At 38.0% G+C, this 16,496-nt stretch overlaps 1 protein-coding gene across 1 annotated transcript in view; it reads right to left on the minus strand.

Moving 5' to 3' along the window:
* Positions 1 to 7,402, minus strand: part of RIMS2 (regulating synaptic membrane exocytosis 2) — a 457,129-nt gene extending 449,727 nt beyond the window's left edge. The window contains exon 1 of the mRNA XM_074553869.1: positions 7,013 to 7,402. The gene's annotated coding sequence lies outside the window, so the exon portion shown is untranslated. The remainder of the gene's footprint in view (positions 1 to 7,012) is intronic.
* Between the last annotated feature and the right edge of the window lie 9,094 nt (positions 7,403 to 16,496).

Raw genomic sequence — 16,496 nt, forward strand, 5'->3', positions numbered from 1 at the left:
TTATTTATTATTTCTGTCCCAATTTGAAGCTCAGAAAACATTTTTATGTAGCTGACATGAAGAGAACTTTAAAATATTCTATTATGGATCAGTGAATGGAGGAAATTAAAGACATATTCTTGGTTGAAAATTACCAGTACTCAGACTCTCAGTGGATCAAGTCAGATGTATAACCAGCAAGAAATGTTTCCTGCAGGACATTTCATGGGAGCAGTCTGCAGGGAACTCCTCAAAGTCCCATACAGGAAGGAAAAACTACACTGCAACAAATTGTGTTTTCCAGGTCCTGTACTAAATGCTATCCAACCATCATGGACTGGTTTTCTGGTGCAGTCTTGGATCATTCCCAGCTTTCTCCTGTCTAAATTGAGGAAACATATTATATAATGTCATCAAATTGTCATTTGATTGCTTTCAGGAGGATTTTGCTAGTCTCTATGCAATTTTTTTTTTATGCTCCAAGCAAATTTCTATTAGTTGGATGCTTCCTCACAAGCGATTTGAACAATACTAGATATTTATGGGTAGAAGTTAGATTTTTTTTATTTGTTAATCTCATTCCCTATAAAAGAGTGCCATCCATAGTATACACAGTACTGGCCATAACGAACTATATTAGTGAAATACTTCCTCCCAATTTAACTGGTGTTAAAGATCTATCTGCAGCAGATGGAAAGGTATTGGTCTTTTATCTACAGAACACATTTTTTCCTCTAGACTATGAATATGATCAGTATCTTCATTGAGTCAGAATGGTAAATTTCTTAAGTTGCTCTGAAATGTGTAACTTCATTTTTACCCTCTACCAAATCCTTTCCCTGCTCAAGGAGAACCATTAACAAAACCCTTTGTTTTGGGGAGGACTGGGGGCTCTCCATGGGCATCATGGGAAGTGGTTGGGTTATGGAGAATGTCCAACCTTATTCCTAAATTAGCTTTGCTAGGAAGAGATTGATTTCCCTTCTCTCAGTGGACTGAGGAGCTAGGATCCAGGTTGTACTTTGAAATGCAATATAGTAGAGGCCTTAGCATGTAGGTATTCTGTAAGCACTGCTGGTTGAAAACTGAAGAGAGGTTCAGATCAATTAGATAGTTTTCTGGTTTAAGGTTGGGAGAGTTAGGGCAGCTCATCCTGGAGAAGAGAAGGCTCTGGTAACCTTAATATGGCCTGTAAATACCTTAAGAGGGTCTGTAAGTTAGATGGAGAAATATGTTTTAGCCTGTTGTAGACTAAAGTAGATATATAGAAGGAAGAAATTTTTTTATCATAGGGGTAGTAAAACTGGAATGTGTTGCTCAAAGAGGTGGTGGACTAGATGACCTTTAAAGGCTCCTTCCAACCTAAACTATTCCATGAATGGGATACTTGCTAAACATGATTTCTGCAGCTTGGATGTTTTGTCCAGAAAGTTATACACAGACACAGGGTACATAAGTTTGTAAATATGATCAATGCTATAAACTTTATTATGTCTCATTCCTGCAGTTCTGTTTCCATGCTCAGTTTGAAATATTTTATCATATTTGTGACATAAAACATGCTGAATTAAAGGTGCAAGCTAAAATCTTTACAGGATCTTAAACTCAGTATTTTCTGTCTGAATTTGACAGTTCAATTTTGATTATTCAGTTAGTTGATTGAAAGACAAAGGAGGAAGTTTAGAAAGAACCTAAAAGTTCCCATGTAATGACAGTTCTTTGGTTATACATTTCGATTTGATTCTCTTCATGAACCAGCAATGTTTCTAAGTAACTGGGCAGCAAGTTTATTCTTATAATCTGACAATCCTGATTGTAATAAATCAACAGTGTTGCAATTGTCCAGCTAAAAGAATTGTAGAATCAAGAATCCTAGCAAAACCATACATGTCTATTTCTTTTGGTCCCTTACAGATCATTCCTTGATATTTAATACCTTTATTGGTATTAAAAATTGTCCCCAGCTTGAGCACTCTGGCTTCTTTTCAATTGTTCTGAGTTGTCAGATACTACACTGGTTTCTAAATTATGAATATATAGGCATTATTCAACACATAAAGCACAGGCTAACATTAGCACAGCTGGTGCTTAGAACATTATCATATGTTTCTGTAAGTTATGGATGCAGCATTGTCTTCCCTCTTTGCTGCCTTCTAATCCCTCTTCCCTGACCCCTCCTGCATTTATGAAACTCAAGCTGTTTCAGAAGAAACACCAGTATTCTTACGTCCCATGTGATTTTTTTTTAATTCAGTCATAAGATTGTCCTCCAGAGTTGGTACAGAATATCCTGTTCCAGATCTCAGGAATATATTCATTTCTATTGTAGTGACATCTTGAAAGTCCCCAATCTCCTGATTTTATACAAGATAGAAATGACTGCTTGCCCTTTTTCTTTTCTTCTTTTTTCTTTTTTTCTTTTTTTTCTTTTTTTCTTTTTTTCCCCCTTTTTTTTCTTTTGTGGACTGCATTATGTGATTCTATCTCTCAATTTATTATTCATTATTAAAAGTATTAATGGTATCCTTAAGAATTATTATTATTATTATTATTGTCATGCTTAGAAAGCCTAGTCATGTATGAAGGGTCTAGTGCCCTAGAAATCAATAGAAAAAGTAGCACAGGCAACAGCCTATTGCCATAGAAAACTCAGAGAGCCACAGACAAAACAGAGTACATGGGTAACTCAGACAAATGCAATTGAAATGAGAAGACAGCAGTAAGATAAAGGTAGCAACAGTAGAGAAATGGAAGATGACTGTTTTTTCATGGACATTGCTACAAGATGGTGTTAAACTGATCTTTGAAGAAAAATGAGACACAATTTGGGAGACAGAGCATCTTTGCTGGAGTAAAACTGTTTAGAGTTTTCCCAAAGTATTATTTGAGTGGAAAGTTCTCAAGGTAACATCCATTAATGTAAAACCAGTCCATTACTGTGGTTCCTTTTTTACTGCATCCAGTTTAAGTTCTGACCTCTCTATTGGGAAGAGATAGAAAATACTGGCTTGACTTTTTGTTTTCCTCAAAATCCAAAGGCAGCAGGTCTTTAGCTGTTTGGATTTTCAACTACAGTATATTTTTACAGACCCGGACTATAGCAGTTTTGATAATGAAAACATGCCTGAGAGGGATGATAATTAGAGTTTAGCATCTGGTATTTTGTATCTAAAAATCTACCTTTCTCGGTTGCACATCTGTCAAATGACCAAAAATTATCAGGAAGTTCAATTAATTCAAATAATAGATAAAGGCAGAAGGGGTAGCCTTGTGAAACTGTTCCTAAAAGCACAATGGTACAGGCAACTTAATTTTTTTTAATTCAAGTAAGCATACATTACAACTTTAGCTCTAGTACATGAAGAAAGGAGCCAGTATCTTGTGAAAGTTCATTTTACACTCCAGAGACAGAAGGCACTAGAATGGCAAAAGCTAAAGTCTAATTGGAAAACAATTTCTTTCTTGTACATTGAAATCATTAGCACTTATTTGACACTTTCTAGCACTGTTTCCCTGAAAAGGCTTCCCATGAGATCCTAGTTGACATGCCTCAGATAAAATCAAACTGTGCAGCATGAAAAGTTTATGAACAGTCTTAATCAACATTAATCAACTTTGGCATTTTACTAGGCTAAGGGGAAAATTGCATTAGGCCAAATGAGAGTCAGCAAACGCGTAGTAACATGATGATGGCTGCTTTGTGTTCTGCTCTCCAGACCGGGATTCTGCCATACTTAGAAGTACAAGTATGATTAAAACAAGATTCATTCACTAGCTACATTAGTATAATTACATTCATAATGATTTTCTAATAAGTAGAAAATCAAAACATTCTGAGAAGGGATTCACATGCACAAAAGCTTGGCTATTTTTACTAGCAATATTGGTCTCAGAAAATACACAACCTTTGAGTACAATTATTACCTTTCTCATGCTACAGCATCTTACAAATTGATACAAAAACTGTATGTTAGGATTGCTGTGAGACAAAGGTATTTAAAATATAAATGGATTACAAGTTACAATTTTATTTCCAGCTTTCCTGATGATAGTGAAGTATAAGCAGCCACACTTGAACAAAGTCTGTTTTTATAGTGGACAGGAAAAAATTCTCTATAAAGAAAGGTCTTACAAAGGAAGGATGGAAGGGAAGGAATAAAATATGAGATCATTTTTGACATTTCCTCTTGCATTTCAAAGAGGTATATCAAAAAAGAAGGTGTAAGGAATCTCCTACTTTGAATGCAAAATGAGTTATTCCACTGCCAGTGTGCAGAGAATCTTTTAGAGAGACAATATTTTAGACTTATCAGCTGCTAAAGTCTGCCTTGTCTTTTATAAAAGGGACTACATCCACTATCAAATTAGTGGATGACACTTTCAAAAACAGAGGGTTTATGAGTTGGAAAAGAAAAGAACAAGACCAGTAACCATCCTAATAGCCACAAAGTATGAAACACTGAGTTAACACAGCTGCTTAGCCTAAATGTAATTAACCACTGTACTACAGTTCAGGTTAGTGCTACAGAATTTATATAGTACAAAGCCAAAGAGGATACACTTGTGCAGAAAGACTTCCCAGCCTTATCTTTACTTTTCCATATGAAATATTTTCACAGCAATTGTTCATGCTCTCCCATAGAGCAAACTGAGCTGGTCTGATGAGTAGCCACGTTCTGTGTGCAGTCTCCCCCGTGCCAGCTATTTCAAAAGCTACCAAGCAAAAAAAGTCAATAAACAGCTGATGGCATTTTGCTAGTGATACTGTGGATTTCATAGGTATTCATCCATCATTCACAGTTGTTTTCAAAAGTATTCATGGCTGTCAAGGTTCAAACCCTATAAAAAGACTCTGTAACACATTCAAAATTCAGCCATAAAAATACAGAAAACTAAGTTATACACTAAAATAAAGCATTGCTTCTTATGTGCAAATCACTGCAGTCTGTGAGGTGGTAGGACAAATCAACATTTGACAATTTTGGATGCAGAGTGAAACAGTGACATAGGATGAGGACAAGGCTGAGGTACTTAATGGCTCCTTTGCTTCAGTCTTTGACAGCAAGACCAATTGTTTTCTGGATATCCAGTCTTCTGAGCCAGAAGACAGAGACTGGGAGCAGAATGAAGCTCCCATAATCCAGGAGGAAATAGCCAGCAACCTGTTATGTGATTTAGATACCTGTTATGTGATTTACGGGGCTAGATGGGATCTGTGGAGAGAGTCCCTGTAAGATCTATGTATTGGAATAACTGGGACCCACTTATCCATTACATAGATCTTACAGGGATTGTCTCCACAGGGATCCACCTAAGCGTACCGAGGGATCTGGCGGAAGAGCTTGCCATGCTGCTTTCAGTCATCACCAGTAGTTCTGGGTAACTGGAGAGGTCCCAGTTGACTGGAAATTAGCAAATGTGTACAAGAAAGGCTGGAATGAGGTTTCAACAAGGTTTCAGCCTGACTTCAGTGCCAGAGAAGTCATGGAGCAGATCATCTTGAGTGCCAACATGGGGCATGTACAGGACAACCAGGAAATCAGGCCTGGCAAGGTTGGTTTTATGAAAGGTAGGTCCTGCTTGACCAACCTGATGTCCTTCTGTGATGGTGTGACCTGTTTTGTGGATGAGGGAAAGGCTGCAGACATTGTCTGCCTGGGCTTCAGTAAACCTTTTAGCCTAGCCCCTAACCTGCAGCAGCAGATGACTGCAAACAACTCCAACACTGCTGACTCACATCCTGAGAGCAAAGAGGACTTGTCAGACACATGGCTGCTTGCTTCTCTCACAAGGAATTACTTCTCAGAAAGTTGCTTCCTGTGACTTTGTCCACCTGATGGAACATCTTCAGCCTTCATAGAGTTAACTGCTATGGCCCTACACTGTTACTGTCCATAATTCCATATCCAGCAAGCATTTAATTCCATTGTTTTATGTCATGTTTCTTTCTATCAGTTCACAGGATGAGAAGGACATGCAAAGATGTCTCAGCTTTGCTTTACTCTCTCACAGAATATCTTAAAAAGAGGAAAGGAAAACTTGTTCACTAGCTGAGGAGAAGTACTTTGTCTCCCTAGTGGATGATGTCCATGTGTCCTTCAAAAACACATTTTGTTGTGCTCAGACCTTCGAAGCAGGAAAAAGGTAACATGAAGAAATCAGTACAAATTATTCTGTTTGTGTATACTTGCTTTCATATTTGGTTCTACATCACGTATATACTGACTGCCTCTTGTACTTCTCCAATTTTGGTACAATGAATTCTACACTATTTTTGAAAAAGAAGAAAAATTAGCACAGTATCTTTTCCCCAAAATGGTGAAGTTAGATGAAGTAAAAAAATATATGACAACAGTGTAGGGTGAAACAGAGCTAATCACTAAAGAAAGCAGTATCTGGGGTGATAAGAGACAACATTTGCATGACTCAAGAAGGTATAGAAATTTCTACAGGGCATGAATTCATTAGTCAGAATCACATATTAAAAATAAGCAATGGACAAAGTAAATATTTTTGATTTATAGAGGTATTATTCCATTGAGAGTTTAAATTATCAGAACTTTACTCCTGTGCTTTATTACACCACTGAAACCTCCTGGTATAGTCCATTATGTGTCTTTATTTTCCCTTATATTCTCACACACACAAATGTCGCAGTCTGCATAACCTGAAAGATTACTTAAATACTGAAAGAATTTCTCAGATTTCTAATCACATGCCATTTAGAAATATTTTACATCATGTGAAGAAAAAAAATTCTAAAAAGAAACCAATCATATAATAGTCCACCGGACAACATATAACAGTTGTAGTAGGTTCTATGAAATTAGCCGATAGCTGAGAATAGGATTTTCCAAATCCTCTAAGCACCAGATATGAACAAATAGAGGAAAAGCTAAATTAACCTGCTTAATTCTAAGTACAGTAGAATACAAATTGCCAGAATTATGCAAAGTACACACACGCACATGCATGCACATGCACCCCACACAGGGGGCAAACCCACATTTTCCCCCATTTCTGAACCTGGTACCTTGCTCTGTTGGGCTGCTTGGGAGACTCTGATCCAAAGTTACATCAAGCAGGATTGTGGAAGCTCCCAACACATCTACCAAGGCTGGGTAAATCAAAGATAGAGGCCAGACAGAAATTTCTCTCTTGATTCTTCAAGCATGGGAGCTAGATGCAAGGCTGACCACCTTCCTCTTCAGAAGTATTACTGGCTAAGCCTTCACTTTGTCTCCATGACAATATCCATCTCAGTTCCTTGATTAGTGGATAGCCCCAAGTGAATCTGTACTACAAGCATCAGTCCAATCCCATCTCAGCAAGAAGCCCAAACCTTGAAGTATCTGCTTCTCCATGTTATGTACAAGATCCTGGCATGTACATCCAATGCTGCAAGCTGAAGAAATCAGCTCAAGTTATGAGGGAGATGGAAAATTACAGTATTGATATTCTCAGCATGAGTGGGTACAGATGGTCAGGAACAGATTGTATCAAATTGAAGAACAATAATAAAATCATGAACTACTGAGGTTCCCCTTCTGGAGGAAAACAGATAAGTTGCACTGATTGTGAGTGACACCACATAAAGAGCCCTGTGAGACTGACGAGGAACCAATCAGCAGCAAAGCAGCAGGTACACAGTTCAAGTAAGTGAGGATGAAAACGCTCCAAATGTACCATGATACAAAAACACTTCCTAAAACATCTTACAGAACCTTTTTAACAGTAGCACACCCTCATTGACATGGCTGGGCATAAATTGGAAAGTAGAGAGAACTAATTATGGACAGAACATGACTGGGTATCTGGAATCTGTTCACACAGCAGCACTAATAAAGACATTATTCAACTTTAGTAACTAAATTATCTCTTGATGGCAAGAGCATGTTCTTCTGCCCACAAAATCACATCAGACTGGTGATAATAAAATATGGGCACAACATGATTTTAACCTGTATTAATTTTTTATTGTTCCTCTGAATGTTTGGGCATGTAAGTTTTAGATGCCAACAGTGATGTGACATATATGCTGCCATAGTGGAAAATAAATAAGATACTTGTAGAAGTAAATAAAAAATAGCCACTCAAATGTATGGTGTTTAAATGTCAATTCTTTAAAAAGCAATTCTTCCACTGAAAGGCATAATTTTCAGGTTTCACAAAAACAAAACTTGAGTATCCTCAGCAAAATATGTTAGTAAAACTAAGACTTTTCTGATATTTTTCAATAAAAATAGGGCTGGGTCACTGCAATGCTGTGGAGCAGCAGTGCCAGAAAGGGACCAGCAAAGCAGTACTTCCAAAATGGTCAGGACAAAGCCTCATTAAAATGGAAAAAATGAATCAATGTTTATGAAGAAAAGACATCACACTGGCAGACAGCGAAAAGGGGGCTCCTGATTTTAATAATAGCTTAAAAGGGAAGAAATGGGAGGCACAACACAGTGTAGGGTAAAACAGATCAGATCTGCTCAAAGGCAGCAAAAAGAATCACAAAAGGATGCTCTAAATCTTGATCTGAGAACAAGAGAATGGATCCACTTTAAAAGAAAGTAGAAAAAAAACATACAAAACTACCTGAAAGACAATTTTCATGACTGTAAGGCTGACATAGCATCACAGTCCTCTCCAGAAAATTATCCTACATACTTACACTGAATTGGATTTGCAACATCACTGCATTATCAGGTACCTTAAGAACAGCAGATTACTTCTGGCAGCTGCTCTTGTGCTGACCGTATGTTCACTGTCAGTGAACAACCAGTGCACAGTGGGACACAGGGCACATTCCAAACATACCTAGACTGTGGTCTTTGGTACTGACTTCCAGGAAGCTTTCAAGAGAATCTCTGAAATTTTTTAGTGAATCTGTACAATACCCAGAAAATGTTATGGTGTTCATTAAGACATGAGATAGATGGACCAAGATCTCTAACCAGCTGGCTTAAAGTTAATAGTGAATTTACTGTATTTTGGAGGTAACACATCTTCAAGACAGTGAAATTCTGTGGTCAGGTCACGCACATGTAGGTCTGGACATTGCTGATGGTATCTGCTTCCTGGAGACATTGATAAAAAACACACTGCCTGGGAACTGTCAGAACTGAATAAAATGTCCTGAAGTCAGAAAGTCGATAAACAAAGGTGATAAAAACCAGTGTGACCTCAGAGAATTGTATTGCTCCATAAGAGGGAAGTCTGAAGTATCATTACCTCACTAAAACAGCAACTTCTGCACGATTTCAACTGTGAGCAAATGACTCAAGTGGAAAGCTTTGCTTTGCTATGGCTGGCCTCCAGCAGGGAAATCTAACGCCCTCCATGACAAGCTAAGAGTCTTTTGTAGCTATGCATTAAACATATATCTGCAGGTCAGGAAGGAACAGATGGAAAACTGCTGTCAGCATTGGTATTCCCCTTGGCTACTCAGAAACAGTTGCACAGAATAAAGCAGGCCCTGATCTTGGACTGGACATTGTGGCCCAAAACACCTGACCTCTGGCATCCCCAAAGACAAGAAAACCAGAGACATTTTCAGCACAGTATTCACTAAAGCAGCAGTTTTGCAAGAGAATTTGGGAAACTGTGATGGCGTTGGCTTCTGATAGTACTTCCTCAAGGCAGCTGAAATCTTATGCTTCTGGTGACATGAAAAGTAGGTTGAATTAAGACAGATAAAATGAAAACCTGACAGATTTGCAGTATCTTCCTTCAGGTATTTCTAACTGAAATATGTAACTGGTTAGTTTAGCAATCTACTGCATACAATTTTAGCTTTTCCTACCTTATGAATAAAATCTTAGGTTACTAAATATTTTAACGAAACTCATTTTAATAGGTTTTTTAAGAATTTAGTTCTGATCTGTTCTGCCACATTTTTTCCGTGTCTGCTACTGTGACTCCATCCTTTAGTGTGACCATCCATTTGAATTTTGGCTCTGCCCAAAATTAACTATGACATTTCTTCAACATAGAGAGCTCTGTCAAAATCTCTGTCTAGGGCTGTTCACACAAAAGATTCTCTACAGAGTAAGGCACAAAACACAAAGGTATTTGTCTTTTGAAGCAAATTACTACACATTGTCCATAATATAAGGAATTGTCACTAAGCCACATTTCTGGTTTTATTCCTTTATTCCTGGAAGGGAAAAAACCCTCTTGTGACTAAACCTTAGTTTCAAATCACATTTGGACCCAATTACTGAATTAAGTTTATTCCACAGTTTGACATCAGTATCATAATCCAGTTACCTATCCCATGCTGCTTTAACTTGTGATAGTGAACATTTTCTATTCGAGATATTGTACCGCAGCTACTGGACAGCCATAACTGATAGGATTATGTAAAAACAGCAGCTTATCATGAATGTCCTAACGTTTTCTGATGTTAAATACTCATTTGAGAATGATGCAACTGCAAATATTGCCAGTGGTTTTGTTTGCCAAGGTTATATTTTGCCTTAAGTGATGCAAAAGAACACAGGCTCTTTTCCTGAAATAGCTGGTCTATAAATATGATACCTTTAGATACCCAGCTGAGCCAATGATTCTTTTGCCTTCAGACTTAAATGCTGGATTATCCCATTTGTGAGGGAAAAAAATAGGTGTTTTTTGATATTTCACCTTACATTCTTATAGCATAAGAAGGATTGAATTTTTCCTTTCGTCTTCATTCAAACTAAGTGAGAAAACTGCTGACATGTTCCTTTCTTTTTGATCTGTGCTTTATAGCTCCCCCATCTCCTGCCATGCCAAACTGCACCCCTTTGGCCAGTCTGCAATTATATTCTGGTAATAATCTTTCCCCTTTGGCTCTCCTGGCTTCTCACCCTCCATGAATTTTTGAGTCCAGGTTTCCTTTCCCTTAATGCATCCCAAATACGGCACACACCATAGTGTAGATTCACAGGCATCTGCAAATGATTAAAGCAACCATAGGTCTTTAAAAGCAAAACTATCCTCATTTTTGGAGGGATTAGGAGTAATACTGCCCCAGATATAATACAGTAGAAATTGCCTCAAAAAAGAAGTATTTCTATTTTCTGATTAGCAAAACCTAAGTCATTCAGCCAAGTCAAAGATAACCACAGAGAAAGCAAGAATTTCTGAGGTGCTATTTTAAGAAGCAGGGATGTGAAGAGAACAAAAACAGAAGAGAAAGAAAACCATAATGCTGGAAAATCTGGAATCCTCAGATCAAAAGAGTTTTACAAATAGGAAGAAGTGATTTCATCCTCAGGTACTGTTCGATCTCTACCCTAGATCTCAAAGTGCAGAAAAACAGCAAACAGCTGTTCTCACAGGACAGTGAAAGGGAAATGAGTAATGACAAATGCTGCTGCTTAGCTACCCAGGGATGTTTGCCCCAGATAGCAAAAGCAGGAGTGCCCAGACTGGGACTCTGCAGCTGTTGATAAGGCTTGGCTCTGTCATGAACTAGTGGAGTTGTTTTAGGCAGTTGTTTGATGCAATGGCCTCTCTTAGCAGGTGTAACAGATCCCCTATCCCCTGCTACACCCCACAGCCCACTTGTATTTTACACCACTACAGCTTTCATGTACTGTTTTGTAAGTAATTGGGATTTTCAGGTTGCTGGAAAAAATGGTCATATTCTACAATAAGGCTCTTAGATAAAATCCCACATCTTCAAATAATTCCACTCTGACTGAATACAAGTTCGAGGTTTGGATGTCAGTATTGTAATAAATACACGAACACAATATGTTTACTGAATCTATATTAAATCTGTGGGTTTCTATCATATTATGGTTTTTAATCACATTTTTACAATGACAGTCAAAATACCATCTCCATCCATTTATCTTCTTAATAATCAGCAATGCTCTTTTGTCTGCTGAAGGATCTTTGGTTTTGCCCACACAAGCCATAAAAGAAGAAAACATTATGCAACATGCTATAAGCTCACACTTTTTGTACCTGCTGAAACTGCTCCAGTCCTGGACGAAATGAAATCATTAAATACACTAATATTCATTAATATTTAAAAAAACTAAATTCAATATATTCCATTTTATATTCCAAAAACTTCAGAGATAACAGTTCAAACTTTGAAGGCACCAGAAAACAGCAGCTCTTCCTTATGTTAGTCCAACAGTAATTACTCATTACCTTTGAAAATAAGTCCTTAAGGTTGTTTCAAACTGTTTATAAAGCACATGATCTTCAACTGAGAGAAGTGTATATTTTTTTCATTTATTATAGTAAGCAATGACACTTTCAGCAGTTTTTAGTTGGTGGTATTTGAACAGTGATCTTTGATTTTGTGCTAGAATTCTTCGCGTACCTTCTAAGGCCCCAGAAGTCTTGGGTGAGCACATCACAGTCTTTTCCTTCTAATTAAAGTCCCTCTTCTTCAAACACCTTTCTATCTTTCTCTAGTTTAACACTGAGCTTGTTTCCCACAAACCATTATCCATAGAAATTTGTCTTCAGTTACAAAATCTCATTCATCTCTCTTCAAACATTTTTAGGTGCAGAATTGCAGAAGGTACACAAGGTGTTCGTTTGTCACTGGTTCTGCTCATCTTAAACCTCATTGCCTCTGTGTGCAATTGTGTCCAAACCTAGACAGATACTCATAAGTTAGTCATATTTCACATCATAATGTTAAGTATAAAAATCAAGTTTTAACTAAAATACAAATGTCTGAAGCATGAGACAAACACCTCTTGAAACAAGCATTTACCCCCATCGAGTACAGATCAGGTATGCAAAGCTGTGCACTAGGCCTGCACTGCAGACATCTAAAGTTAAGCAAGATGAAATCTACTGCCTCCACCACATTCTTGGTCCAGTCACTGGGAAAGTACTGCAGAGATACTTCCATATAACAGAGCATGTTACCTGACTAAAGGTTACCAATTAAACACAAAGCCATGGCAAGGATCTGAACAATTAGAAAAACCAAGTGCACACACTCACCAATCCAAAAAACATGGAAGGGGAACGATACAGATGACTGCTCCTAGTGCAAAACCCACTAAATAAGTGTAGGAAACTCCCTAGAAAACTCTGCAAACTGAGGGATTATCTAAAGATTGTAAAACTTCATAGGAGAATGAATTTAGGGAGTGTGTAAAATTTATTGGAGGATTATTTTTTTTAGTGGATTGCATTGTGCCAAACTTCCTCTGGGATGTTTAAGGTAACCACGAAAAGTGTGTAAAGGGAGTGACTGAAGTAGACTGGAGAGAAAGAGGCATCGGAAAACCAAGGACAAAGAGGATAAAGGGGACCAGTCCCATGTAGACAGCTTACCAATTACACTGCAGTAGTCCATCCCATATTAATATTGCACCCTATTTCCAACTAGACTTGTGTGCATGTACCTGTCAAGGCTAGCAAACCTCAAGTGAGACTAGCCCACCAGCAGGACAACAGGAGCATGATCCACTGGAGCAGGACCACATGGCCAAGGCACTTGAAGGTCCAGGGGCCTGCAAAGGGGAAACATGGCAGTCACCTCTGGAGTGTCCCCAGAGCAGCCACCGGAGCCCCGCTGCAGCTGCGTGCACACCCAGAGGCAAGGCTCAGCCTGGCCAGCCGGAGGAGGAAGAGGGAGGAGCAGCAACAGCCAGCCCAGTCTGTGTTTACACAGGTGCCAGTACAGGCACTGCACTCTGCCCCTAGGATTTGTGGCTGGCAGTGTTTATTGTTTGTATTGTGTGTAGGTGTGCACACAGGTATTGTTTGATATTGTTACAAGCTTGCTGATACAGGAATCACAACAGCCTGGGGTCCTCTGGCTTGGGAGGGGAAACTAAAAAAAGCCCTCATCCCAAAAGCCAGGCTATTGCTAAGGTATTGTTATCATGAGCAAAGTGAAGAAGAGTCATGCAGACACAGGCAAAAAACCCTCCTGTTGAAATTTTCAGTTGGTCTAAAGGTTTATATATTTCCACATACCTGAGTGGTCATTTAGTTTGTTTTAGGCACCTGTAACATATGGAGAATAAAAGAAATTACTTTATTCAAGTATCTGTTTCATTATGTAATTTGGCTATGATGAAACAGAAATAAAACATTGATGACTCCATAGCTGTTTTACCATGAAACACCAAGGCTATCACCAATGCTATGAATACTGTTCTAAGTATTTATCCAATAAAGAAATTATTTTTCTTTCAAATCACTTCTTAGGTATGTTCCCAAAGAAAGAACATACACAGAACTCTGGAGGCTTTTTTAATTAGCAGGTCTGTAGGCATTGGTTTAGAAAACAATGTCATTTTCTTTTACTTGAATCAACAACACCAAAATTTTGAAGGGAAACATTACCAGTTTCCTTTGATTTTCAGTATTTTATGTGGTACTAATGATTTTACTATACACTTGGGTACACATACATGCAGATGCATGTATCCATAGTCTTTCTACATACAGTCATTTTGATAAATCTAGGCAGCACCATTAACGTGATTAAGATGAGGTCTGATTACACCCCTCAAATCACTGAAGGGAAAAAATAATAAAAACCCCTGCCAAATAAAAATTTATTAAGGGCTCCTGCTTCTTTATTTTAATTTCTAAACCATTTCAGCAATGGCCTGTAACAGACTTACATGAGCACTTCTTGCAAGCACAGCTAACACCTGGCAACTACTACATTTACATAAATGTTTTTGAGTGTTGTTGCATTACGTACTTCAGGTGGATGACCACAAAAAGCACCAGATACAAACTGTAAGTTTCCAAAAGGGATAAATCAACAGCAGATGGCCCAAGAGCATACAAATCCATTGCCATGGATCCTCTGAACTGAAAGAATATCCGTGCAAAACTCCAATTAACTGATTTCCAAGCAGAAAGTCCCAGCTCAGACCTACACTGATTTTGCACCTAGCATGTTTCAATAAGTCACAGCAAGACTTGACTCTGGAAAACAGACTTTTTCCTGGAATGGTAAGAGTGTGCCCCACTTGATGACAAGACAAATCTCTGTGTAAAACTACATCCACAGATTTTGGAGAAGGAATTCATAACCGAACGCAGAGACTCTGAGTACTCTCCTAACATTAAAATTCCTTTTTTCAGCATAGTTACAATCTTTCAAGTAATTTTCAGCCAACCCTGATCATTTGAGTTGCACCACTCGGATTCTCTCTGAAAGCAGCAGTTCACAAAGGTGTTAGAACATGAGGAGATCCTTTGGACACGGCTCACATCCACTGCTCCACACCAATGCCACATCACCACCTAACCAACTCCACAACTGAAAGCTCTCAGTACATTCAGAGTTCTGCAGCAAAGCTAATAAATTCCAAGCAGCAGGGCTTGTTCACACCAGGGGTTACCATGACTCAACAAATCAATAATCAACGGCTTCAACTCACGCAGAACTGACAAGGCTGAAAATTTTTAATCACATTTCAGGAGATTAGTCTGGTTTTGCAAATCGTGCAAGACTTGACTACAGCTGTGTCACAAGCCATATTGTGGGCTGCATATTCTCCCTCAATTTTTTCAGTATTTCAGGAAGAAAATGAACTGTATTTGGCACAGAGTGCACTGTATTAGTACAACAGGCACACAGCCAGCATCAGCCTATTTCCTGATCTGTTCCACTTCTTCTCATCATCCTACTTATAGCTCTTCAGATCTGCTTCTCTTCCTGCATCACCCCATAAAGGTAAGTGATCCAGAGAGTCAAAGATACATTATGGCCTCTTATCACCAAAGAGCCATAATTTTGCCATGATGATTCAGGAATCTTGCCCAAACAGTACTGCAAGAGACAAGTTAAAGAGTGAGAACCAGAAATGCATACGGATTAGTGTCAGCAGAAGCATTAAACAGGATACTATATGAAGGCAAGTGCTCAAAGTGCTCAATTTTCAGATTTAAAAAAAAATTAAGTTTAATTGAGTTCACCTCTTTTTTTGTGCATAAGCTCGGGGTAAGGGGAGAATCATTACACACTGCAGTGTTAAGATTTAAAAAGAGCTTTTTGTACAGATGATGTTAAGCAACATTACAGTTATTACATATCTCATATCTCTCTTCAGTCTAGACAGCCTAGTTTCATTCCAGCAGAGTTTTCTCATCACCTTGGCAACTTCAATAAAAGGCCGTTTATTGCATGGGAAGAGAAACAGGGTGTTTCCCAGGCAAACTGTAAAGGAACTTTGGGATACAGATACCTTGTAAAGTGTGAAACTTCCATTTTTCTTCTATAGATGTAAAATAGAAAGCTTATAATGAATCTCATACAAAGGAGTTTCTATATGTAATTTTTCAAATCCAGATTTTGCAAATTTTAAAGAGAAAAAAATTATTCAACTAAGTAATTATAAATATAGCAACTTAACAGTCTGAAGTTTGGTCAGTTTATATAACAACAGTTAAAAAACAGAGCAAAACTATAAATATTTACAGATGTCTGAAAATCCTGTTGAATTTCTTTCTGGATAAAATAAAAATAATTCATTGTATTATAAGAAGTATAATGTAGACATTAAGAATAATCAGTTGAAATAATCAAAATCCAG

Source organism: Zonotrichia albicollis, chromosome 1, assembly GCF_047830755.1.
Source record: "Zonotrichia albicollis isolate bZonAlb1 chromosome 1, bZonAlb1.hap1, whole genome shotgun sequence".
Taxonomy (NCBI): Eukaryota; Metazoa; Chordata; class Aves; order Passeriformes; family Passerellidae; genus Zonotrichia; species Zonotrichia albicollis.